The 25,239-nt window shown below is 51.2% G+C and overlaps 7 non-coding genes and 6 pseudogenes across 7 annotated transcripts; all 13 read left to right on the top strand.

The window, feature by feature from the left end:
* The first annotated feature begins 457 nt into the window (after positions 1-457).
* LOC123724731 (uncharacterized) lies at positions 458-634 on the top strand (annotated as a pseudogene).
* Positions 635-1,171: 537 nt separating this feature from the next.
* LOC123724930 (U5 spliceosomal RNA) lies at positions 1,172-1,287 on the top strand. The gene has a single exon (XR_006757407.1). It is a non-coding gene; the product is annotated as a U5 spliceosomal RNA (small nuclear RNA).
* Positions 1,288-4,062: 2,775 nt separating this feature from the next.
* LOC123724742 (uncharacterized) lies at positions 4,063-4,242 on the top strand (annotated as a pseudogene).
* Positions 4,243-4,771: 529 nt separating this feature from the next.
* Positions 4,772-4,888, top strand: LOC123724809 (U5 spliceosomal RNA). Its single transcript, XR_006757286.1, has one exon. It is a non-coding gene; the product is annotated as a U5 spliceosomal RNA (small nuclear RNA).
* Positions 4,889-7,270: 2,382 nt separating this feature from the next.
* On the top strand, positions 7,271-7,451 carry LOC123724732 (uncharacterized; annotated as a pseudogene).
* Positions 7,452-7,988: 537 nt separating this feature from the next.
* On the top strand, positions 7,989-8,106 carry LOC123724928 (U5 spliceosomal RNA). The gene has a single exon (XR_006757405.1). It is a non-coding gene; the product is annotated as a U5 spliceosomal RNA (small nuclear RNA).
* A 2,774-nt stretch (positions 8,107-10,880) lies between these two features.
* Positions 10,881-11,058, top strand: LOC123724738 (uncharacterized; annotated as a pseudogene).
* A 534-nt stretch (positions 11,059-11,592) lies between these two features.
* Positions 11,593-11,709, top strand: LOC123724808 (U5 spliceosomal RNA). Its single transcript, XR_006757285.1, has one exon. It is a non-coding gene; the product is annotated as a U5 spliceosomal RNA (small nuclear RNA).
* Positions 11,710-14,084: 2,375 nt separating this feature from the next.
* Positions 14,085-14,251, top strand: LOC123724758 (uncharacterized; annotated as a pseudogene).
* A 539-nt stretch (positions 14,252-14,790) lies between these two features.
* On the top strand, positions 14,791-14,907 carry LOC123724807 (U5 spliceosomal RNA). The gene has a single exon (XR_006757284.1). It is a non-coding gene; the product is annotated as a U5 spliceosomal RNA (small nuclear RNA).
* A 5,691-nt stretch (positions 14,908-20,598) lies between these two features.
* On the top strand, positions 20,599-20,775 carry LOC123724756 (uncharacterized; annotated as a pseudogene).
* A 547-nt stretch (positions 20,776-21,322) lies between these two features.
* LOC123724920 (U5 spliceosomal RNA) lies at positions 21,323-21,439 on the top strand. Its single transcript, XR_006757397.1, has one exon. It is a non-coding gene; the product is annotated as a U5 spliceosomal RNA (small nuclear RNA).
* Positions 21,440-24,513: 3,074 nt separating this feature from the next.
* On the top strand, positions 24,514-24,629 carry LOC123724957 (U5 spliceosomal RNA). Its single transcript, XR_006757434.1, has one exon. It is a non-coding gene; the product is annotated as a U5 spliceosomal RNA (small nuclear RNA).
* Positions 24,630-25,239: the final 610 nt, after the last annotated feature.

The raw sequence follows: 25,239 nt of genomic DNA, 5'->3' as shown, positions 1-25,239 counted from the left end.
CGGGGCCCTGGGTGGCCCCCTCTTCACCTACTATTGTACCCTTGTCTGGAGATAGACCTTCCAGGGATGGCCCAGGGTTGGGCAAGGGAGGGGACCAAGTTTCCTGTTTGGGGTGCGGGGTCCTCGGTCAAGAGCCCAGAGAGAAGCAGGGTGGTGGATTTTGGAGTAAAGCACATGATGCGGGGTGTGCAGGTGCCGGGTGCCGGTCCTGCATCTAAGGGTGAGGGTATGGTGGTTGAAGGGGGGAGAAGAAGTCCTCGTCAGTAGGGTGAAATTTTTATTTGGGGTGGTTATGGGTAGTTTGTATCTTAGAAGGGGAGGGAAGATGCTCCCCTGATTATGGTTTATAGTTTTGGTTATTGGTTATTAGTTTTGAAATATCCATTTGGATTTTTTGTTATAAAATTGATTTTGTTTGGAACATTGAAGGTATTTGTATGGAAATTGATGGTAATAAATATATTTTGTAAAAAAAAAAAAAATCTGTTCTTATCAGTTTAATATCTGATACGTCCCCCATCGGGGACTACATATTAAATGGATTTTTCGAACAGGGAGTCGGAAATGGGGCTTGCTCCGTCCGCTCCACGCATCGACCCGGTATTGCAGTACCTCCGGGAACGGTGCAACACTTTTTCTCCCATTGTCAAGGAAAAAGAAATACACCAAGCTATGTAAAACAGCTAGCAGAAGAAGAGAAGGAATGAAAAAGAAGAATCATCCAAACTGAAACAAGTGCGAAGCCCCCCTTCATGGGGGGCCCCCGTTTTCCCGCCATTTTACTTAAAAAAAAATAAAAAAAAAAAAAAAAACATTGGCCAGGAGAGTGTGTGTGTGTGTGTGTGTGTGTGTGTGTGTGTGTGTGTGTGTGTGTGTGTTTTTGAGCCCCCAAAAAATACAATCACTTCACCAGGATTGTGTGTGTGTGTGTGTTTTGAGCCCCCCAAAAAATACAATCACTTCACCAGGATTGTCTATCTATCTATCTGTCTGTCTGTCTGTCTGTCTGTCTGTCTGTCTGTCTGTCTGTCTGTCTGTCTGTCTGTCTGTCTGTCGACTTTTTACCCACAGCCCTCGAAAACTTGGAAGAGTGGGTTCGGGGACCACCCGCGGGGACCCGGCCTAGAGTGCACCGTGTGTGTGTCTCGGGCCCCGACCTCTGACTTCCATACGACTCTGGTTTCTCTTCATTACGCACAAGCCTTTCGCCTTTACTAAAGACTTCCGTGGAGAGGAACACTTACGAGTTCAACGTATTTTTGGAAGGGCTTTGCTTCTGGCAGAGCCCGGTATCTTGTTTCAAGAGAAATTGACAGAGATGACGCCGAGACTTTTGCTCAGGCGTTTGACTTGAAGCCGCTGACCGACCGGCGTATTTTTCCACTCAAAGTAGTCGCTCGCGGCAATTGAGAGTTCAAGCCCGACGATGACTGGTGTATTTGCCGGGCATTGAACAAATAAGTCGCAATAGGATTAAAGAGCTAGTGACCTAACGACGCACATTAGCGACTTTTAAAAAAACACACCCGCCTGTCACCAGGGAAGCGTTGGGTGAGGAGGAGCCAACTTTTGCCAAACCGAGAGGTCTGCCGAGGCCCCGGGGCCCGGCGCGGGTGCAGGGGTCAATTTTGTGGGTTATCGCTTCTCGGCCTTTTGGCTCAGACTCAAGCTTGGTACCGAGGTGCCCCAAAGCCCGCTCAGCCAAAAGGTCGAAGGAAGGCAGGAGGGAGGAAAGTTTGTTGTTTTTGGTTTTTGAGACACGGTTGGTGTATTTTGCCGCTCTTTTCAGTTTTTACTTTTTGGAGGAAAAGCAGGAGCGGAGGAGAGTCGCCAAGCTCCTTGCGGAGATGACGCAAAATACAACAGGGAGGCACCAGTCCCTAGGATGGGGCTGGCGAAATACGGTGCGCTTTTTCCTGGAGGGATAAGGCGATGGATCCACTGGACAGAGACGTTTTTGGGAGGACTATCCTGATCGGTATCCTTGGGCTGAAGGTGGAGGAAGTGTTCTGCCTACAAGAAAACCCATTGGAGGGTGCATATGATGTGGCATTGCATACGGAGAAAAGCACGACCGAGATTCTCAGAAAGGTGAGAGAAGTGGAAAAGGAGAAGCCGATGTCCCATTACGTGGTGACTAGCTTGGCGAGGCAATTTCCGAGTGGTTAACGTGGTGAACATTTACAACCCTTACGTTAAGGACGAGGAGGTGAGGGCCTTTCTGGGGAGATACATGGATGGTGTCTCCTCAGGAAGGCACCCTCAAAGATTCCCCTGGGCTTTTGGACCGGGAGGAGGGGTTTCAGGCCCTCCCAAGAGAGGACCCAAATGGATTGGGTGGATACCTCCATCCTCCGGCGATGTTCTCCCTGGGGGCTGACCGGGGACGCTTGCATTATGCCCGTCAGCCTCCTTTCTGCAGGCGTTGTATGGCCTATGGTCATATCCTCGCCTCGTGCGGCACAAAGAAGTGTAGGTATTGTGGATCTACGGAGCACGAGAGCGAGGGGACTGTGACGCGCCGAAGGCATGTCACGGGTGTGGTATGCGCAACGCACCTGTGGCGGTGAATGCCCGGCGCGTCAGAGGTCATACGCGTCTGCAGCTGGGGGAGCAAGAGCCGGGATGGGGGTAGAAGGAGGGACCAAGAACAAAGGACTGGAACAGAGGGAGCGGACACACGGGTGGAAGAGGAGGAGAAAACGAAGCGGGAGGAGAAAAAGGAAAAGAAGACAACAGCATAGTGGAAACGGAAGGGCAGAAGGCTAAAGGAGAGCAGGAGGAGGAAGGAGACAGGAGAGTGAAGGGGCCAGAGAAGACGGCTGTGGAGAGGAAGGAGACGGAGAAGGCAACAGAGAGGGGAGGAGACTGGGGAAGACGGAGGTGGAGAAGAAAGAGACAGAAAGGAAGGAGACTGGGAAGAAGGTGGTGGAGGAGAAAGAGACAGAAAGGAAGGAGACTGGGAAGACGGCGGTGGAGAAGAAAGAGATAGAAAGGAAGGAGACAGGGAAGAAGGTGGTGGAGGAGAAAAGAGACAGAAAGGAAGGAGAGAGGGAAGAAGGTGGTGGAGGAGAAAGAGACAGAAAGGAAGGAGCAGGGAAGAAGGTGGTGGAGGAGAAAGAGACAGAAAGGAAGGAGAGAGGGAAGAAGGTGGTGGAGGAGAAAGAGACAGAAAGGAAGGAGACAGGGAAGAAGGTGGTGGAGGAGAAAGAGACAGAAAGGAAGGAGATAGGGAAGAAGGTGGTGGAGAAGAAAGAGACAGAAAGGAAGGAGACAGGGAAGAAGGTGGTGGAGAAGAAAGACACAGAAAGGGAGGAGAAAGAGAAGGCAGTGGTGGCGGGACCAGTAGGAGATGGAGTGAAGGAGTGGGGGGGACAGTAAAGCGGTGAGATCACGGGTGGAGGAGCTGAGGGAGATGGTGGGGGGCTGCCGGACAATATGAATGGAAGCGAGGGGGTTGACGGACGAGGAAAGGAATGTTCCCTGGTTGCGCCCTCCACCAATAAAGAGACCTAAGAAGGGACGCCCGGAAAGCAGGAGGAAGAAGGGTGGTAAAAGGGTGGTGGTGAAGGAAGGGCAAGGGGGAGAGGATGCTGGGCCCTCGTGGGCTCCCTCTTCTTCCTGTTCTTTTACACCCCTGGCAGAGCTGGACCTACCAGGCATGGCCAAGGAATGGGGAATGGAGGAAGGAGAAAGTTTCCTGTTTGGGGACATGGGGTGCTCGAGCCGGAGCCCGGAGGAGGGGGTGGTGGATTTGAGTGGGGGCACAAGACACAGAGTGTGGGTGTGCCGGGCATTGGTGGTGTTTCCAGGGGAGAGATGGCGGCCGACGGGGGAGCGTCAGGAGTGGAGAGGGCGTCCCCGTCGGTCGGGATGGGGTGAGTTTTTCTTTGATTTTTGGTGTGGGTTTTGGTTTGTAGATGGGAAGGGGAGGGAAAATGCTCCCATGACTTTTGGTTTTTTGGGTTTGGTTATTATTGAATAGTTTTGGAAATGTTTAATGGAATTTGTGTTTGAATTGATTGATTTGTATAAGATTTTGTTGGGTTTTGAACGTAATAAATATATTTTATAAAAAAAAAAAAAAATCTGTTCTTATCAGTTTAATATCTGATACGTCCCCTATCGGGGGGACTACATATTAAATGGATTTTTTCGAACAGGGAGTCGGAAATGGGGCTTGCTCCGTCCGCTCCACGCATCGACCGGTATTGCAGTACCTCCGGGAACGGTGCAACACTTTTCTCCCATTGTCAAGGAAAAAGAAATACACCAAGCTATGTAAAACAGCTAGCAGAAGAAGAGAAGGAATGGAAAAAGAAGAATCATCCAAACTGAAACAAGTGCGAAGCCCCTTCATGGGGGTCCCCCGTTTTCCCCTGCCATTTTACTTAAAAAAAAAAAAATAAAAAAACATTGGCCAGGAGAGTGTGTGTGTGTGTGTGTGTGTGTGTGTGTGTGTGTGTGTGTGTGTTTTGAGCCCCCCAAAAAAATACAATCACTTCACCAGGATTGTGTGTGTGTGTGTGTTTTTGAGCCCCCCCAAAAAAATACAATCACTTCACCAGGATTGTCTATCTATCTATCTGTCTGTCTGTCTGTCTGTCTGTCTGTCTGTCTGTCTGTCTGTCTGTCTGTCTGTCTGTCTGTCTGTCTGTGACTTTTACCCCAGCCCTCGAAAACTTGGAAGAGTGGGTTCGGGGACCACCCGCGGGGACCCGGCCTAGAGTGCACCGTGTGTGTCTCGGGCCCCGACCTCTGACTTCCATATCGACTCTGGTTTCTCTTCATTACGCACAAGCCTTTCGCCTTTTACTAAAGACTTCCGTGGAGAGGAACACTTACGAGTTCAACGTATTTTTGGAAGGGCTTTGCTTCTGGCAGAGCCCGGTATCTTGTTTCAAGAGAAATTGACAGAGATGACGCCGAGACTTTTTGCTCAGGCGTTTGACTTGAAGCCGGCTGACCGACCGCGTATTTTTTCCACTCAAAGTAGTCGCTCGGGCAATTGAGTTCAAGCCCGACGATGACTGGTGTATTTGCCGGGCATTGAACAAATAGTCGCACTAGGATTAAAGAGCTAGTGACCTAACGACGCATTAGCGACTTTTTAAAAAAAACACACCCGCCTGTCACCAGGGGAAGCGTTGGGTGAGGAGGAGCCAACTTTTTGCCAAACCGATGAGGTCTGCCGAGGCCCCGGGGGCCCGGCGGGTGCAGGGGTCAATTTGTGGGTTATCGCTTCTCGGCCTTTTGGCTCAGATCAAGCTTGGTACCGAGGTGCCCCAGAGCTCGCTGAGTCAAAAGGTCGGAGATAGGAGGGCGATAGGTTTTTGTGTGAGACAGGGTTCTTTGCCAAGGCGTTTTTGTGTTTTCCAGAGGCTTCCATTTGGAGAGCTGTTTTTTCCTTGTTTGGACGTGTGTTTTTTTTCCTTTTGGAAATGGCACGTACCATTTATAACAAGTCGGTACCAGGAATTGGATTGTCCAATACTGTGAGATTCGCATGGAGGGACAAAGAAATGGAGCCATTTGGAAGAGAGAAGTTCGGAAGGACCATATTGATGGGGATATTGGAACTGGAGGTAAAGGATGTTTTATGCTTCCAAGATAATCCAATTGAGGGGGCTTTTGATGTGACTTTTTTATAGTGAAGGGAAGCATGAAGAAATTTTGATGAAGACAAAAGAAGGGAGTAAGGCATTTCCCATGTGCCATTATGAAGTGACCAACTTGGCGAGAAGTAGTTTTCGATTGGTAACTGTGACCATGTACAATCCCCATGTGACTGACGAAGAGGTGAGGGCCTTTCTGGGGCGATACATGGACAATGTTTCCTCAGCGAGGCGCACTCAGGGACTCCCTGGGATTCTGGAACGGGAGGAGAGGGTTCCAGGCCCTTCTCAGGGGAGGACCCAAAGGGGATTGGGTGGGTTCCTACATCCCCCGGCGATGTTCTCCCTGGGGGCTGACAGGGGGACGTTACATTATGCCCGTCAGCCTCCATTTTGCGGGCGCTGTATGGCCATGGTCAGCTACCCTTGCCTCGTGTAGTACAAGGATTTGCAGGTTCTGTGGGTCGAAAGCGGTCACGAGGGGCAAGGGATTGTGACGAGCCAAAGGCTTGCCACGGGTGTGGCTCGGTTACTCACCTGTGGCGGAGTTGCCCGGCTCGCACGGGTCATACGCGTCTGCAGCTGGAGGGGGAGCAGGTGCGGGGGATGTGGGAAGTAGAGGAAGAGGAGCGGACATGGGATCTGGAACAGGAACATCACGAAAGAGGAGGAAAAGGTGTCGGGAGGAGCGGTGGAAGGAGAGGGAGGAGCAGGTGGAAAAGGTGCTGGGAGGAGAGGGAGAAAGAGGGTTGAAGGAGAGGAGGAGCAGGTGGAGAAGGTGCTGGGAGGAGAGGGAGAGGGTTGAAGGAGAAGAGGAGCAGGCAGAGGACGGACACAGGATTGTGAAGAGTCAAGAAAGGACAACAACGGAGAAACAGATGACTGAGAAGGCATTGGAGGTGGAACCAGAAGGAGAGAGGGTAAAAGAGTGGGGGGACAGTGATGTATCGTCTGCCGGGTGGAGGAGATGAGAGGGTTGGTGGAGGGGCTGGCGAGGGGGGGTAGGGTTACATCGGTTTCTCCTCCAAACAGGAGGACGAGGAGGAAGGGGCGCTTTGACAACAGGGGGAGAGGGGGTGGTAAAGGGGGGGAGGCTAAACAGGAGCTGGTGGGGGGATAGGTTTTCTCCCTTACCGCGGTCTCCCCCGAGAAGGAAGATAAGGGTGGAAAAGCTGGAGGTGGGGGAGGGAGAAGGTTCGGGGCCCTGGGTGGCCCCCTCTTCACCTACTATTGTACCCTTGTCTGAGATAGACCTTCCAGGGATGGCCCAGGGTTGGGCAAGGGAGGGGGACCAAGTTTCCTGTTTGGGGGTGCGGGGTCCTCGGTCAAGAGCCCAGAGAGAAGCAGGGTGGTGGATTTTGGAGTAAAGCACATGATGCGGGGTGTGCAGGTGCCGGGTGCCGGTCCTGCATCTAAGGGTGAGGGTATGGTGGTTGAAGGGGGGGAGAAGAAGTCCTCGTCAGTAGGGTGAAATTTTTATTTGGGGTGGTTATGGGTAGTTTGTATCTTAGAAGGGGAGGGAAGATGCTCCCCTGATTATGGTTTATAGTTTTGGTTATTGGTTATTAGTTTTGAAATATCCATTTGGATTTTTGTTATAAAATTGATTTTGTTTGGAACATTGAAGGTATTTGTATGGAAATTGATGGTAATAAATATATTTTGTAAAAAAAAAAAAAAAAAATCTGTTCTTATCAGTTTAATATCTGATACGTCCCCCATCGGGGGACTACATATTAAATGGATTTTTCGAACAGGGAGTCGGAAATGGGGCTTGCTCCGTCCGCTCCACGCATCGACCCGGTATTGCAGTACCTCCGGAACGGTGCAACACTTTCTCCCATTGTCAAGGAAAAAGAAATACACAAAGCTATGTAAAACAGCTAGCAGAAGAAGAGAAGGAATGAAAAAGAAGAATCATCCAAACTGAAACAAGTGCGAAGCCCCCTTCATGGGGGTCCCCCGTTTTCCCGCCATTTTACTTAAAAAAAAAAAAAAAAAATAAAAAAAAACATTGGCCAGGAGAGTGTGTGTGTGTGTGTGTGTGTGTGTGTGTGTGTGTGTGTGTGTGTGTGTGTGTTTTTGAGCCCCCAAAAAAATACAATCACTTCACCAGGATTGTGTGTGTGTGTTTTTGAGCCCCCCAAAAATACAATCACTTCACCAGGATTGTCTATCTATCTATCTGTCTGTCTGTCTGTCTGTCTGTCTGTCTGTCTGTCTGTCTGTCTGTCTGTCTGTCTGTCTGTCTGTCTGTGACTTTTTTACCCACAGCCCTCGAAAACTTGGAAGAGTGGGTTCGGGGACCACCCGCGGGGACCCGGCCTAGAGTGCACCGTGTGTGTCTCCGGGCCCCGACCTCTGACTTCCATACGACTCTGGTTTCTCTTCATTACGCACAAGCCTTTCGCCTTTTTACTAAAGACTTCCGTGGAGAGGAACACTTACGAGTTCAACGTATTTTTGGAAGGGCTTTGCTTTCTGGCAGAGCCCGGTATCTTGTTTCAAGAGAAATTGACAGAGATGACGCCTGAGACTTTTTGCTCAGGCGTTTGACTTGAAGCCGGCTGACCGACCGGCGTATTTTTTCCACTCAAAGTAGTCGCTCGGGCAATTGAGTTCAAGCCCGACGATGACTGGTGTATTTGCCGGGCATTGAACAAATAGTCGCAATAGGATTAAAGAGCTAGTGACCTAACGACGCATTAGCGACTTTTAAAAAAACACACCCGCCTGTCACCAGGGAAGCGTTGGGTGAGGAGGAGCCAACTTTTGCCAAACCGATGAGGTCTGCCGAGGCCCCCGGGGACCCGCGCGGGTGCAGGGGTCAATTTGTGGGTTATCGCTTCTCGGCCTTTTGGCTCAGATCAAGCTTGGTACCGAGGTGCCCCAAAGCCCGCTGAGCCAAAAGGTCGAAGGAAGGCAGGAGGGGAGGAAAGTTTGTTGTTTTTGGTTTTTTGAGACACGGTTGGTGTATTTTGCCGCTCTTTTTCAGTTTTTACTTTTTTGGAGGAAAAGCAGGAGCGGAGGAGAGTGCGCCAAGCTCCCTTGGCGGAGATGACGCAAAATACTAGCAGGGAGGCCAGTCCCTAGGATGGGGCTGGCGAACACGGGTGCGCTTTTCCTGGAGGGATAAGGCGATGGATCCACTGGACAGAGACGTTTTTGGGAGGACTATCCTGATCGGTATCCTTGGGCTGAAGGTGAGGGAAGTGTTCTGCCTACAAGAAAACCCATTGGAGGGTGCATATGATGTGGCATTGCATACGGAGAAAAAGCACGACGAGATTCTCAGAAAGGTGAGAGAAGTGGAAAGGAGAAGCCGATGTCCCATTACGTGGTGACTAGCTTGGCGAGGAGCAATTTCCGAGTGGTTAACGTGAACATTTACAACCCTTACGTTAAGGACGAGGAGGTGAGGGCCTTTCTGGGGAGATACATGGATGGTGTCTCCTCAGGAAGGCACCTCAAAGATTCCCTGGGCTTTTGGACCGGGAGGTAGGGGTTTCCAGGCCCTCCTAAGAGAGGACCCAAATGGATTGGGTGGATACCTCCATCCTCCGGCGATGTTCTCCCTGGGGGCTGACCGGGGACGTTGCATTATGCCCGTCAGCCTCCTTTCTGCAGGCGTTGTGTGGCCTATGGTCATATCCTCGCCTCGTGCGGCACAAAGAAGTGTAGGTATTGTGGATCTACGGAGCACGAGAAGCGAGGGACTGTGACGCGCCGAAGGCATGTCACGGGTGTGGTATGCTAACGCACCTGTGGCGTGAATGCCCGGCGCGTCAGAGGTCATACGCGTCTGCAGCTGGGGGAGCAAGAGCCGGGGATGGGGGTAGAAGGAGGGACCAAGAACAAAGGACTGGAACAGAGGGAGCGGACACACGGGTGGAAGAGGAGGGAGAAAACGGAAGCGGGAGGAGAAAAAGGAAAAGAAGACAACAGCATAGGTGGAAACGGAAGGGCAGAAGGCTAAAGGAGAGCAGGAGGAGGAAGGAGACAGGAGAGTGAAGGGGCCAGAGAAGACGGCTGTGGAGAGGAAGGAGACGGAGAAGGCAACAGAGAGGGAGGAGACTGGGAAGACGGAGGTGGAGAAGAAAGAGACAGAAAGGAAGGAGACTGGGAAGAAGGTGGTGGAGGAGAAAGAGACAGAAAGGAAGGAGACTGGGAAGACGGCGGTGGAGAAGAAAGAGATAGAAAGGAAGGAGACAGGGAAGAAGGTGGTGGAGGAGAAAGAGACAGAAAGGAAGGAGAGGGAAGAAGGTGGTGGAGGAGAAAGAGACAGGAAAAGGAAGGAGACAGGGAAGAAGGTGGTGGAGGAGAAAGAGACAGAAAGGAAGGAGAGAGGGAAGAAGGTAGTGGAGGAGAGACAGAAAGGAAGGAGAGACAGGGAAGAAGGTGGTGGAGGAGAAAGACAGAAAGGAAGGATAGGGAAGAAGGTGGTGGAGAAGAAAGAGACAGAAAGGAAGGAGACAGGGAAGAAGGTGGTGGAGAAGAAAGACACAGAAAGGAGGAGAAAGAGAAGGCAGTGGTGGCGGGACCAGTAGGAGATGGAGTGAAGGAGTGGGGGGACAGTAAAGCGGTGAGATCACGGGTGGAGGAGCTGAGGAGATGGTGGGGGGCTGCCGGACAATATGAATGAAGCGAGGGGGGGGTTGACGGACGAGAAAGGAATGTTCCTGGTTGCGCCCCTCCACCAATAAAGAGACCTAAGAAGGGGGAGCGCCCGGAAAGCAGGAGGAAGAAGGGTGGTAAAAGGGTGGTGGTGAAGGAAGGGCAAGGGGGAGAGGATGCTGGGCCCTCGTGGGCCTCCCTCTTCTTCCTGTTCTTTACACCCCTGGCAGAGCTGGACCTACCAGGCATGGCCAAGGAATGGGGAATGGAGGAAGGAGAAAGTTTCCTGTTTGGGGACATGGGGTGCTCGAGCCGAAGCCCGGAGGAGGGGTGGTGGATTTGAGTGGGGGGGCACAAGACACAGAGTGTGGGTGTGCCGGGTATTGGTGGTGTTTCCAGGGGAGAGGGATGGCGGCCGACGGGGGAGCGTCAGGAGTGGAGAGGGCGTCCCCGTCGGTCGGGATGGGGGTGAGTTTTTCTTTGATTTTTTGGTGTTGGGTTTTGGTTTGTAGATGGGAAGGGAGGAGAAATGCTCCCATGACTTTTGGTTTTTGGGTTTGGTTATTATTGAATAGTTTTGAAATGTTTAATGGAATTTGTGTTTGAATTGATTGATTTGTATAAGATTTTGTTGGGTTTTGAACGTAATAAATATATTTTATAAAAAAAAAAAAATCTGTTCTTATCAGTTTAATATCCGATACGTCCCCCATCGGGGGACTACATATTAAATGGATTTTTCGAACAGGGGAGTCGGAAATGGGGCTTGCTCCGGTCCGCTCCACGCATCGACCGGTATTGCAGTACCTCCGGGAACGGTGCAACACTTTTCTCCCATTGTCAAGGAAAGAAATACACCAAGCTATGTAAAACAGCTAGCAGAAGAAGAGAAGGAATGGAAAAAGAAGAATCATCCAAACTGAAACAAGTGCGAAGCCCCTTCATGGGGTCCCCCGTTTTCCCGCCATTTTACTTAAAAAAAAAAAACATTGGCCAGGAGAGTGTGTGTGTGTGTGTGTGTGTGTGTGTGTGTGTGTGTGTGTGTGTGTGTGTGTTTTTGAGCCCCCAAAAAATACAATCACTTCACCAGGATTGTGTGTGTGTGTGTGTTTTTGAGCCCCCCCAAAAATACAATCACTTCACCAGGATTGTCTATCTATCTATTGTCTGTCTGTCTGTCTGTCTGTCTGTCTGTCTGTCTGTCTGTCTGTCTGTCTGTCTGTCTGTCTGTCTGTCTGTCTGTCTGTGACTTTTTACCCACAGCCCTCGAAAACTTGGAAGAGTGGGTTCGGGGACCACCCGCGGGGACCCGGCCTAGAGTGCACCGTGTGTGTCTCGGGGCCCCCGACCTCTGACTTCCATACGACTCTGGTTTCTCTTCATTACGCACAAGCCTTTCGCCTTTTACTAAAGACTTCCGTGGAGAGGAACACTTACGAGTTCAACGTATTTTTGGAAGGGCTTTGCTTCTGGCAGAGCCCGGTATCTTGTTTCAAGAGAAATTGACAGAGATGGCGCCTGAGACTTTTGCTCAGGCGTTTGACTTGAAGCCGGCTGACCGACCGGCGTATTTTTTTCCACTCAAAGTAGTCGCTCGGGCAATTGAGTTCAAGCCCGACGATGACCGGTGTATTTGCCGGGCATTGAACAAATAGTCGCAATAGGATTAAAGAGCTAGTGACCTAACGACGCATTAGCGACTTTTAAAAAAACACACCCGCCTGTCACCAGGGAAGCGTTGGGTGAGGAGGAGCCAACTTTTGCCAAACCGATGAGGTCTGCCGAGGCCCCCGGGGTAACCAGCGGGTGCAGGGGTCAATTTGTGGGTTATCGCTTCTCGGCCTTTTGGCTCAGATCAAGCTTGGTACCGAGGTGCCCCAGAGCTCGCTGAGTCAAAAGGTCGGAGATAGGAGGAGCGATAGGTTTTTGTGTGAGACAGGGTTCTTTTTGCCAAGGCGTTTTTTGTGTTTTCCAGAGGCTTCCATTTGGAGAGCTGGTTTTTTCCTTGTTTGGACGTGTGTTTTTTTTCCTTTTGGAAATGGCACGATACCATTTATAACAAGTCGGTACCAGGAATTGGATTGTCCAATACTGTGAGATTCGCATGGAGGGACAAAGAAATGGAGCCATTTGGAAGAGAGAAGTTCGGAAGGACCATATTGATGGGGATATTGGAACTGGAGGTAAAGGATGTTTTATGCTTCCAAGATAATCCAATTGAGGGGGGCTTTTGATGTGACTTTTTATAGTGAAGGGAAGCATGAAGAAATTTTGATGAAGACAAAAGAAGGGGTAAGGCATTTCCCATGTGCCATTATGAAGTGACCAACTTGGCGAGAAGTAGTTTTCGATTGGTAACTGTGACCATGTACAATCCCCATGTGACTGACGAAGAGGCAGGTGAGGGCCTTTCTGGGGCGATACATGGACAATGTTTTCTCAGCGAGACGCCTCAGGGACTCCCTGGGATTCTGAACGGGAGGAGAGGGTTCCAGGCCCTTCTCAGGGGAGGACCCAAGGGGATTGGGTGGGTTCCCACATCCCCGGCGATGTTCTCCCTGGGGGCTGACAGGGGACGTTACATTATGCCCGTCAGCCTCCATTTTGCAGGCGCTGTATGGCCTATGGTCATACCCTTGCCTCGTGTAGTACAAGGATTTGCAGGTTCTGTGGGTCGGCGGTCACGAGGCAAGGGATTGTGACGAGCCAAAGGCTTGCCACGGGTGTGGCTCGGTTACACACCTGTGGCGGAGTTGCCCGGCTCGTCACGGGTCATACGCCGTCTGCAGCTGGAGGGGAGCAGGTGCGGGGGATGTGGGGAAGTAGAGGAAGAGGAGCGGACATGGGATCTGGAACAGGAACATCACGAAAAGAGGAGGAAAAAGGTGTCGGGAGGAGCGGTGGAAGGAGAGGAGGAGCAGGTGGAAAAGGTGCTGGGAGGAGAGGGAGAGGTTGAAGGAGAGGAGGAGCAGGTGGAGAAGGTGCTGGGAGGAGAGGGAGAGGGTTGAAGGAGAAGAGGAGCAGGCAGAGGACGGACACAGGATTGTGAAGAGTCAAGAAAGGACAACAACGGAGAAACAGATGACTGAGAAGGCATTGGAGGTGGAACCAGAAGGAGAGGGGTAAGAGTGGGGGACAGTGATGTATCGTCTGCCCGGGTGGAGGAGAGATGAGAGGGTTGGTGGAGGGGCTGGCGAGGGGGGTAGAGTTACATCGGTTTCTCCTCCAAACAGGAGGACGAGGGAGGAAGGGGCGCTTTGACAACAGGGGAGAGGGGTGGTAAAGGGGGGGAGGCTAAACAGGGAGCTGGTGGGGGGGGATAGGTTTTCTCCTTACCGGGTCTCCCCGAGAAGGAAGATAAGGGTGGAAAAGCTGGAGGTGGGGAGGGAGAAGGTTCGGGGCCCTGGGTGGCCCCCTCTTCTACCTACTATTGTACCCTTGTCTGAGATAGACCTTCCAGGGATGGCCCAGGGTTGGGCAAGGGAGGGGGACCAAGTTTCCTGTTTGGGGTGCGGGGTCCCTCGGTCAAGAGCCCAGAGAGAAGCAGGGTGGTGGATTTTGGAGTAAAGCACATGATGCGGGGTGTGCAGGTGCCGGGTGCGGTCCTGCATCTAAGGGTGAGGGGTATGGTGGTTGAAGGGGGAGAAGAAGTCCTCGTCAGTAGGGTGAAATTTTTATTTGGGGTGGTTATGGGTAGTTTGTATCTTAGAAGGGGAGGGAAGATGCTCCCCTGATTATTGTTTATAGTTTTGGTTATTGGTTATTAGTTTTGAAATATCCATTTGGATTTTTGTTATAAAATTGATTTTGTTTGGAACATTGAAGGTATTTGTATGGAAATTGATGGTAATAAATATATATTTTGTAAAAAAAAAATCTGTCTTATCAGTTTAATATCTGATATCCCCCATCGGGGGACTACATATTAAATGGTTTTTCGAACAGGAGTCGGAAATGGGGCTTCTCGTCCGCTCCACGCATCGACCCGGTATTGCAGTACCTCCGGGAACGGTGCAACACTTTTCTCCCATTGTCAAGGAAAAGAAATACACCAAGCTATGTAAAACAGCTAGCAGAAGAAGAGAAGGAATGGAAAAGAAGAATCATCCAAACTGAAACAAGTGCGAAGCCCCTTCATGGGGGTCCCCCGTTTTCCCGCCATTTTACTTAAAAAAAAAAATTACAAAAAAAAACATTGGCCAGGAGTTTGTGTGTGTGTGTGTGTGTGTGTGTGTGTGTGTGTGTGTGTGTGTGTGTGTGTGTTTTGGGCCCCCCAAAAAATACAATCACTTCACCAGGATTGTGTGTGTGTGTGTGTTTTGAGCCCCCCAAAAAATACAATCACTTCACCAGGATTGTCTATCTATCTATCTGTCTGTCTGTCTGTCTGTCTGTCTGTCTGTCTGTCTGTCTGTCTGTCTGTCTGTCTGTCTGTCTGTCTGTCTGTGACTTTTTACCCACAGCCCTCGAAAACTTGGAAGAGTGGGTTCGGGGGACCACCAGGGGGACCCGGCCTAGAGTGCACCGTGTGTGTCTCGGGCCCCGACCTCTGACTTCCATACGACTCTGGTTTCTCTTCATTACGCACAAGCCTTTCGCCTTTTACTAAAGACTTCCGTGGAGAGGAACACTTACGAGTTCAACGTATTTTTGGAAGGGCTTTGCTTCTGGCAGAGCCCGGATATCTTGTTTCAAGAGAAATTGACAGAGATGACGCCGAGACTTTTTGCTCAGGCGTTTGACTTGAAGCCGGCTGACCGACCGGCGTATTTTTCCACTCAAAGTAGTCGCTCGGAATTGAGTTCAAGCCCGACGATGACTGGTGTATTTGCCGGGCATTGAACAAATAGTCGCAATAGGATTAAAGAGCTAGTGACCTAACGACGCATTAGCGACTTTTAAAAAAAAACACACCCGCCTGTCACCAGGGAAGCGTTGGGTGAGGAGGAGCCAACTTTTGCCAAACCGATGAGGTCTGCCGGGGCCCCCGGGGGCCCGGCGGGTGCAGGGATCAATTTGTGGGTTATCGCTTCCGGCCTTTTGGCTCAGATCAAGCTTGGTACCGGGGTGCCCCCAAAGCCCGCTGAGCCAGAAGGTCGAAGGAAGGCAGGAGGGAGGAAAATTTTATTTTGGTTTTTTTTGGCGGAATCGGAGTTTCGGATTTCTTTTTTCTTTGGCTTCTTGTATAAGAGAGCATTTTTGTTGGAAGAGATGGAGCAGCAAAAGCCAATCAGGCAGGTTCCAGGGGATTGGCTTGGCCAACACCGTGAGGTTTGCCTGGACGGACAAGGAGACGGAGCCATGGGGACGAGATACGTTTGGGAGAAATATCCTGATGGGCTACCTGAATCTACAGGTTAAAGATGTTCTATGCCTTCAGGGGAACCCGATGGAGAAGGCATATGATGTGACGTTTCATGTGGAGGAGAAGCATGACGATATTATGAAGAAGGTGAGGAAGGGAAAGGAGCAAGACCCCAGTGCCATTACGAGGTGACCAGCCTGTGAAGGAACAATTTCAGGGTGGTCACCGTCACCATGTACAATCCCCATGTAAAGGATGAGGAGGTGAGGGCCTTTCTGGGGAGATACGTGGAAAACGTCTCCTCAGCGAGGCACCTCAGGGACTCCCTGGGATTCTGGAACGGGAGGAGAGGGTTCCAGGTCCTTCTCAGGGAGGACCCGAAGGGTTTAGGTGAGCTACCTCCATCCCCCGGCGATGTTCTCCCTGGGGGCTGACAGGGGGACATTATTCTATGCCCCCGTCAGCCTCCCTTTCTGCAGGCGTTGTATGGCCTATGGTCATATCCTGGCCTGCGTGCAACACCAGAAAATGCAAGTTCTGTGGGTCGGGAGAGCACGAGGCCAAGGATTGTGACGAGCCCAAGGCTTGCCACGGGTGTGGCTCACAGCACACCTGTGGCGTGAGTGCCCGGCTCGTCAGAGGTCGTGGCGTCTGCGGCTGGAGGAGAACGGGGGGATGGGGGGAGAAAGGAAAGTAAGGGCCTGGATGAAGGTAATGGCACAGGGGAAAAGACTGCACGGAAGGAGAAGGACGGGAGGAAGGAGGCTGAAACAGAAGGAGAGGGGGGAAGGAGGCGGAAGGAACAGAGAAGAAGGAGGCTGGGGCAGTGGCGAGAGAGGAGGTGGAGGAGGAACGGTGCGGAAATGGAAGGAGAGCTGAGCGGGACCAGAAGAAGGACCGGAGGAGGAAGAAGGAGTGAAGGAGTGGGGGGACAGCTTGTCGAGCGCCCTTGTTGAAGAGATGCGGGGGAATGGTGGAGGAGATAGGGGGAAGAGGGGTGGTGTCTCCCGCACCTCCAACACCAAAGAAGAAAGGGAAGAGGAGGGTGTGCTTGACAGGCTGTAGAGGGAGGGGGGTGTGGGGGGAGGGGGTGGCCAAGCGTGTGATGGGGGAAAGAAGAACGCCTTGTCCTCGTTATTTTTATCAGCCCCTCAACAGCTGGTGGAGGGTGACTCCCAGGGCGTGGCGCTGGGCTGGGGGTCTGAGGGGGATCTCAACTCCCTGCTTGGGGGGAGATGGGGTCCCCTGCTCTCGACCTCAGTCCAGCAGCCTACGGGAGACAGAAACGGAGGGTGTTGGTGGGGAACCCAGGATGCAGGGCACTCCAAGGGGCCTAACACCATCCCTGCATCCTGGGTTGGAGAGATGGAGGAGGACGGGGGACGTCAGGAGAGGAGAGGACGTCCCCGGCCGGATGAGACGAGGCAGGGAGCATCGGGTGAGTCTCCCTGTTTTTTGGTTAATTTGGGTTTTCATTTCATTGATGTGGTTTTATAATTAATTTTTTAAATGACATTTTCTGTTAATATTTTTAGTTTAAATGTAAGGGGTTTGAGGGATTTTGTTAAGAGGAGGGCGGTTTTTAGTTTTTTGGAAGGGGTGGGTTTTGATGTTTGTTTTGTACAGGAGGTTCACCTGAGGGGATGGAGGGATGTCATCAGGTTTAGTAGGGAGTGGGATAAGGGGGAATCAATTTGGGGTATAGGTGGGGTTCACTCTACGGGGGTGGGTATTTTGTTTGGGAATAGGGGAGGTTAGAGTAGAGAGCACTTTTGTTGTAATGCAGGGGAGGGTGTTGGGGTGGATGCTCACTTTTAGGATAGTAGGTATAGGTTAGTGGTGGTGTATGGGCCACAGGTGCGGCGTTGACAGGGGGGAGATGGTGGACTGTCTGGCGCCCCTGTGTGTTCGGCGCACAAATAGGCACTTGGTGATAGGTGGGGATTTTAACATAGATTTAGGGTTAGCGGGGGGATAGTAGTGCAGGCGCCATCACCGGGCTTATGGCTTCCGCCATGGTCTGGTTGATGGAGGCCTGCACACTACTCCGACAATGGCGGGTCCCACATGGCGCAACTCCCGGGGGGTTGCGCGGAGGCTCCAACTATATTTTTCTATCTAGGTCTTTGGGCCAGTTGTCTCTGAGCGGCTGTTGCCTGTGTTCTTCTCAGATCACGACGGGTGCTCCTGCAGGTGGGGCCGCCAGTCTGCCTCTTCGGGTAGGGGGTACTGGAAATTAGATCGGGATGTGCTGGAGGAGCAAGCTTTCGTTGACACCTTTTTGGTTTCTTTTCCGGGGCTTGAAGGCCTCCGGTCCAATGTGCGAGGGGTGTTGGAGTGGTGGGATTTAGTTAAGGTGGATTAGGGCTTTATAATAGGATATTGTAAGAGGAAAAAGGGAGGAAAGGAGGGAGGTGGATCGTATCCAAAGGTTGCTCGAACTCAGTACGAGGCAGGCAACCTCGGCGGGTCGATTGACTGGGAGAGATCCACTGACCTGAAGGCGCAGCTCAGGGAGCTGCAGGAGCGGAAGGCTCGAGCTTTCCTGGAGCGTGCCAGTAATGGCTTTTTAGAACATAATGAGACTTGTTCCTCTATGTTCTTTAAGTCGGTTAGGGCCAGACAGAGTAGGAAGATAATGCATGGGGTGAGGAAAGAAGATGGTAGCATAGTTAGAACCGGAGGAAATGGTCAGGGTAACAACTGATCATTTCCTGAGGTTTATTAAAGAGAGGGTAATAGATGTAGAGCAGGGAAATGTGTTTTTAGAACACTTGTCCCGGCGATTGCCGGAGGACAATAGGAAATGTGATGGAGGCTCAGATCTCCCTCGAGGAGGTTGAGAGTGCTCTCAGGAGGATGGGAAAAGGAAGGTGCCTGGGATGGATGGGTTGCCGGCCGAGTTTTACCTCAAGTTTTAGGTATACTTGGACCAGTGGTCCCTCTCAAGTCTTGAAGGCCATCCTTAGAGACGGGGTCCGGGGATCAATGGCGGTCGGTGTGCTGTCACTTCTTTATAAGAAGGGGGCAACTGACCTTGGCAACTGGCGGCCGTTGACCATGCTGTGCGAAGATTAAGGCCACTTGCAAAGGTTTTAGCACGCCGGTTACGACAGCCCTTCCCTACGTCGTCCATGAGGATCAGACGTCAAGGGGTAGAGGGTCGCTTCGAATCAGATGGAACCCAGTTGATCAGGACTCCATCGCTTGGGTGGAAGATAGGGGCTGCTTTAATGGTAGCAGCGCCGGATCAGGCGAAAGCCTTTGATCGCGTGAATAGATCTTTCTATTCAGGTGTTAGGTAGATTAGGATTTGGGGAGAAGCTTATAGGATGGATCCGTACATTATATGTCGGAGCGGGAAATGTCGAAGTTACGCGAACAGGTCACTTAGGTGACGTTTTGACCCTTTTCGTCTGTGGGTTTTCGGGCAGGGATGCCCGCTCTCGGCTCTCCTCTTCTCGCCTCTGTACATGGAGCTCTCTGGGGCCTGCTAATAGGCCAGACTACAGGGGTGGAGGGCTTGCTTATCCCTGGAAGTGGCGGTCTCCGTGTCAAGTTGACATTACACAGTACGCGCCGACGACACACATCCTTGCTGCTTTGCAAGGACTCGCGGCTTGACAAGATCCCTTGCCATTATTGGACTACCCGAAGGAGCCGCGTGTGAACCAATGCGCGAAGTCTCCGGTAAATTTTTCGAAAGATGGAGTGGTAGGACGGATGTGTGCCCGGAGGGTTATCTTTGTAACGGGGCCCCTGAGGGGTTTCGGGTCCACTTTGAGTCCCTCCGCTCAGCCAGACGCGAACTGGGAACATGGGCATCGTAGTGGCAAGCAGTGGAGGAAGCTAGCTGTATGTGGGAGGGCTTGTGGTCTTTGTCCTTTTTAGGCAAGGTCCTGGTTCTCAAGGTGGATGTACTCCCATTTTTTGTATTTGGCGTATATATACCCATTGTCGGCTTGACTGAGGAGGCCTCTAGTGAGGCTAGTGTTTCAGTTCATGTGGGGTGGCAGGTACGAGTGGGTCGCAGGGCACGCACATGATCTTGTCCCATCGGGAAGGGAGTGTAGGGGGCTACCACATCTCCCTCAAGCTGGACGCAATTTTGTTCTTCTGTTAGGAGCTTGCTCAGGCCGGGTACTACACTCCGGTCCGGGTTACCTCCCAAGGGTGTTCTTCTCGGATTGGGGCTGAGAAGCGTGCACGGTGTGGTTACACGGGTCCTCGGGCTGAACAGCTGTGCGTAAGGCACTTTCGGGCCATGCGTTGCTGCGGTTGGCGTGCGCCCCTCCCGAGGCTGAAGGCCCGAGTAGGTTTAGGATCACAGGCACCTGCACGAGGAGGTTAGACGGGCAGCCGTCCGGCACCTGTAGTGGGCATCCCGGCGGCGGTCTGGGAGGGAGGTGCAGGCGCGGCCTGGCCAACAGGCTCAAGGACCTGAATCTGGTTGGAGCCTCCACAAGCGTTTGCTGGGTGCGCTCCACCATAACCGATAGCTTGGCGCGATCCCCCACCTGCCCAAGACCTTCTTGTGGCAGGAAGGAGACTCAGCGCTATGTTTAAGGGACTGTGCCATTGCCGGAGTAGTATGGGCAAAGGCACGGTGTTGTTAGAAGGGTAGAGGTGATTTTGTATTGACGTGGGCTAGTTAGAGAGAGGTGTAGGGAGAGCGAGGGCACTTGATAGGGATAGAAGTTCTGGCTTTCAAGAGCCTCTTTTAAGCGAGGGGCTGTGGGTTTAGCAGAACATTATCAAGACAGGGAGAGGATTGGGGGTGGAAGGAATAGGTGAGGAGGGTGGAAGGAGATTTGAGGGGGAGGATGAAGAGGGAGGAGACGGGGCGGGCAGCACGCTGCCCGGGAGAGATGGAAGGGGGATTAGGGCTTATTTAGACTAGGGACGGGAAGATAGGAAAGTTAGTGTTTAGGATGACGGGAGTATTGGATGCCCTCTGAGTTTTGTTTTGGGGTTTTTTGGTTTGTTTTAGTAACTAAAATACCATTATTTGAGTTTGAAGGAATATATGATTTTGTAAAGTATGAATGGTATTGAACGTAATAAATTATTTTTTCTAAAAAAAAAAAAAAATCTGTTCTTATCAGTTTAATCTGATACTGTCCCCATCGGGGGACTATATATTAAATGGATTTTTCGAACAGGGGAATCGGAAATGGGGCTTGTTCTGTCGCTCTACGCATCGACCCGGTATTGCAGTACTCCGGAAACGGTGCAACACTTTTCTCCTACTTGTCAAGGAAAAAGAAATACACCAAGCTATGTAAAACAGCTAGCAGAAGAAGAGAAGGAATGAAAAAGAAGAATCATCCAAACTGGAAACGAAGTGCGAAGCCCCCTTCACGGGGGTCCCCTGTTTTCCGGCCATTTTACTTAAAAAAAAAAAAAAAAAAAAAATATAAAAAAAAACATTGGCCAGGAGAGTGTGTGTGTGTGTGTGTGTGTGTGTGTGTGTGTGTGTGTGTGTGTGTTTTGAGCCCCCCAAAAAAATACAATCACTTCACTCAGGATTGTGTGTGTGTGTGTGTTTTTGAGCTAAAAAAATACAATCACTTCACCAGGATTTGTCTATCCATCTATCTGTCTGTCTGTCTGTTGTCTGTCTGTCTGTCTGTCTGTCTGTCTGTCTGTCTGTCTGTCTGTCTGTCTGTCTGTGACTTTTTACCCACAGCCCCCAAAACTTGGAAGAGTGGGTTCGGGGACCACCCGCGGGGACCCGCCTAGAGTGCACCGTGTGTTCTCGGTCCCCACCCAATTCTGACTTCCATACGACTCCTGGTTTCTCTTCATTACGCACAAGCCTTTCGCCTTTTACCAAAGACTTCCGTGGAGAGGAACACTTACGAAGTTCAACGTATTTTTGGAAGGGCTTTGCTTTGGCAGAGCCCGCTATCTTGTTTCAAGAGAAATTGACAGAGATGATCAGCCGTAGACTTTTGCTCAGGCGTTTGACTTGAAGCCGGCTTTGGACCGAACGGCTTATTTTTCTCCACTCAGAGTCGTCATAATTGAGTTCAAGCCCGACGATGACTGGTGTATTTGCCGGGCATTGAACAAATAGTCGCAATAGGATTAAAGAGCTAGTGACCTCAACGACGCATTAGCGACTTCTTAAAAAAAACACACCCGCCTGTCACCAGGGAAGCGCTCAGAAGAGGAGGAGCCAATTCGCCAAACCGATGAGGACTGCCGTAGGCCCCCGCCCGAGCGGGTGCAGGGCCGATCATGGTTATCGCTTTCGGGCTTTTGGCTCAGATAGCTTGGTACCGAGGGCCCCAGAGCCTCGCTTGAGTCAAAAGGTCGGAGATAGGAGGGCGATAGGTTTTTGGGTGTGGGGTTCTTTTGCTATGCTTTTTTGTAAGCTTTCCAGAGGCTTCCATTTGAGAGTCATTGGTTTTTTCCTTGTTTGGACGGTGTTTTTTTTCCTTTTGGAAATGGCACGTACTCATTTATAACAAGTCGGTACCAGAATTGGATTGTCCAATACCGTTAGATTGAGATGTAGTGGACAAAGAAATGGGAGCCATTTGGAAGAGAGAAGTTCGAAGGACCATGGTGATGGGGATATTGGAACTGAGGTAAAGGATGTTTTATGCTTCCAAGATGCAATCCAATTGAGGGGGGGCTTTGGATGACTTTTATAGTGAAGGGTAGGAAGAAATTTTGATGAAGACAAAAGAAGGGAGTAAGGCATTTCCCATGTGCCATTATGAAGTGACCAACCTGAAGCGAGAAGTAGTTTTCGATTGGTAACTGTGACCGCGTACAATCCCCATGTGGACTGGACTAAGAGGCGAGGCACCTTCTGGGGCGATACATGGTCAATGCTTCTCAGCGTAGGCGCCTCATAGGGACTCCCTGGGATTGAACGGGAGGAGAGGGTTTCAGCCCCTTCTCAGGAGGACCCAAGGGGATTGGGTGGCTTAAGCATCCCCCGGCGATGTTCTCCTGGGGGCTGACAGGGGGACGCTTAGCATTATGCTCGTCAGCCTTTATTTTGCAGGCGCTGTAGCGGCCTAGGAGGTCACACCTCTTGCCTCGTGTAGTACAAGGATTTGCAGGTTCTGTGGGTCGACGTCACGCAGGCAAGGGATTGTGACGAGCCAAAGGCTTCCCATACGGGTGTGTGGTCGACTTACACACCTGTGGGCGGAGCTGTTCCGGCTCGCTCACGGGTCACAATGCGGGTCTGCAGCTGGAGGGGGGAGCAGGTGCGTGGGGATGTGGGAAGTAGAGGAAGGAGGAGCTGGACATGGGATCTGGAACAGGAACATCACTGGGGAAAAGAGTGGAGGAAAAGGTGTCGGGAGGAGCGGTAGGGAAGCTGAGAGGAGGAGCAGGTGGAAAAGGTGCTGGAAGGAGAGGGAGGGTTGAAGGAGAGGAGGAGCAGGTGGAGAAGGGGAAGCTAGGAGGAGAGGGAGAGGTTGGAAGGAGAAGAGGAGCAGGCAGAGGGACGGACACACAGGATTGTGAAGAGTCAAGAAAGGACAACAAACGAGAAACAGATGACTGAGAAGGCATTGGAGGTGGAAACCCAGAAGGAGAGGGGGTAAAGAGTGGGGGACAGTGATGAATCGCCTGCCCGGGTGGAGGAGAGATGAGGGGGCTGGTGGAGGGGCTGAGCAGGGGGGGTAGAGTTACATCGGGCTTCTCCTCCAAACAGGAGGACGAGAGGAGGAAGGCGCGCTTTGACAACAGGGGGAGAGGGGTGGTAAAGGGGGGAGGCTAAACAGGAGCTGGTGGGGGGATATTTTCTCCCTACCGCCATCAAGTGTCTCCCGAGAAGGAAGATAAGTGGTGGAAAGCTGCTGAGGTGGGGAGGGAGAAGGTGGCCAACTCTTCACCTATCATACTATTGTACCCTTTGTCTGAGATAGACCTTCCAGGGATGGCCCAGGTTGGGCGTAAAGGGAGGGGGATCTAGCTTCCTGTTTGGGGTAAGAGGGTCCTCGGTCAAGAGCCCAGAGAGAAGCAGGGTGGTGGATTTTGGAGCAAAGCTATGATGCGGGTTGCAGGTGCCGGTGCCGGTCCTGCATCTAAGGGTGAGGGTATGGTGGCTGAAGGGGGGGGAGAAGAAGTCCCTGGTCAGTAGGGGTGAAATTTTTTATTTGGGGGTGGTTGTGGCCATGTTTGTATCTAGAAGGGGAGGGAAGATGTCTGATTTGTTTATAGTTTTGGTTATTGGTTATTAGTTTTGAAATATCCATTTGGATTTTGTTATAAAATTGATTTTGTTTGGAACATTGAAGGTATTTGTATGGAAATTGATGGTAATAAATATATATTTTGTAAAAAAAATCTGTTAATGTTTAATATCCGATACCGCCCCATCGGGGACTCATATTAAATGGATTTTTCAACAGGAGTCGAAATGGGCTTGCTCCGTCCGCTTCCACGATCGACCCGGTATTGCAGTGCCTCGGAACGGTGCAACACTTTTCTCCCATTGTCAAGGAAAAAGAAATACACCAAGCTATGTAAAACAGCTACAGAAGAAGAGAAGGAATGAGATTATCCAAATGAAATAAGTGCTGAAGCCCTTCATGGGGGTCCCGTTTTCTCTTTACCATTTTACTTAAAAAAATAAAAAAATAAAAAAACATTGGCCAGGAGAGTGTGTGTGTGTGTGTGTGTGTGTGTGTGTGTGTGTGTGTGGTTTTGAGCCCCCCCAAAAAATACAATCACTTCACCAGGATTGTGTGTGTGTGTGTGTTTTGAGCCTCCCCAAAAAAATAAATACAACGCTTCACCAGGATTGTCTATTCTATATCTATCTGTCTGTTCGTCTGTCTGTCTGTCTGTCTGTCTGTCTGTCTGTCTGTCTGTCTGTTCGTCTGTCTGTCTGTCTGTGACTTTTACCCACAGCCCTCGAAAACTTGAAGAGTGGGTTCGGGGACCACCCGCGGGACCCGCCTAGAGTGCACCGTGGTGTGTCTCGGGCTCCCGACCCTGACCTCCATACGACTCTGGTTTCTCTTTCATTACAAATTGCCTTTCGCCTTTAACTAAAGACTTCCGTGGAGAGAAACAATTTAATGCGAGTTCAACGTATTTTTGGAAGTGCTGGCTTTTGCTTCGGCAGAGCCCGCATCTTGTTTCAAGAGAAATTGACAGAGATGACGCCGAGACTTTTTGCTCAGGCGCTTGACTTGAAGCCGGCTGACCGACCGGCGTTTATTTTTCCACTCAAAGTAGTCGTCAGCAATTGGAGTTCAAGCCCGACTTGATGACTGGTGTATTTGCCGGGCATTGAACAAATAGCCTCCACAGGGGATTAAAGAGCTAGTGACCCAACGACGCACGTGATTAGCCGACTTTGAAAAAAAAACACACCCGCCTGTCACCAGGGAAGCGTTGGGTGAGATAGCCAACTTTTGCCAAACCGGATGAGGTCCGCCGAGGCCCCCGGGGAAGCGGGTGCAGGGGTCAATTCGCAGGGTTATCGTTGTCGGCCTTTTGGCTCTGTCGAGCTGCCGGTACCGGAGGTGCCCCAAAGCCCGCTTGAGCCAAAAAGGTCGGGAAGGTTAAAGGCAGGAGGGAGGAAAAATTGATGCTTTGGTATTTGATTCACGGTTGGTTTATTTTGCGGCCCTTTTTCAGTTTTTCTTTTTGGAAGAAAGCCGGCGTAGGCTGAAAGCGCCAACTTTTTTTGCGGAGTGGCGAGGTTTTACATACGGAGGCCAGTCC

Source organism: Salmo salar, chromosome ssa10 (genome assembly GCF_905237065.1).
Source record: "Salmo salar chromosome ssa10, Ssal_v3.1, whole genome shotgun sequence".
Lineage (NCBI taxonomy): Eukaryota > Metazoa > Chordata > Actinopteri > Salmoniformes > Salmonidae > Salmo > Salmo salar.
Note: the sequence above shows the minus strand (reverse complement) of the source record. Positions and strands in the feature narration are given on the sequence as shown.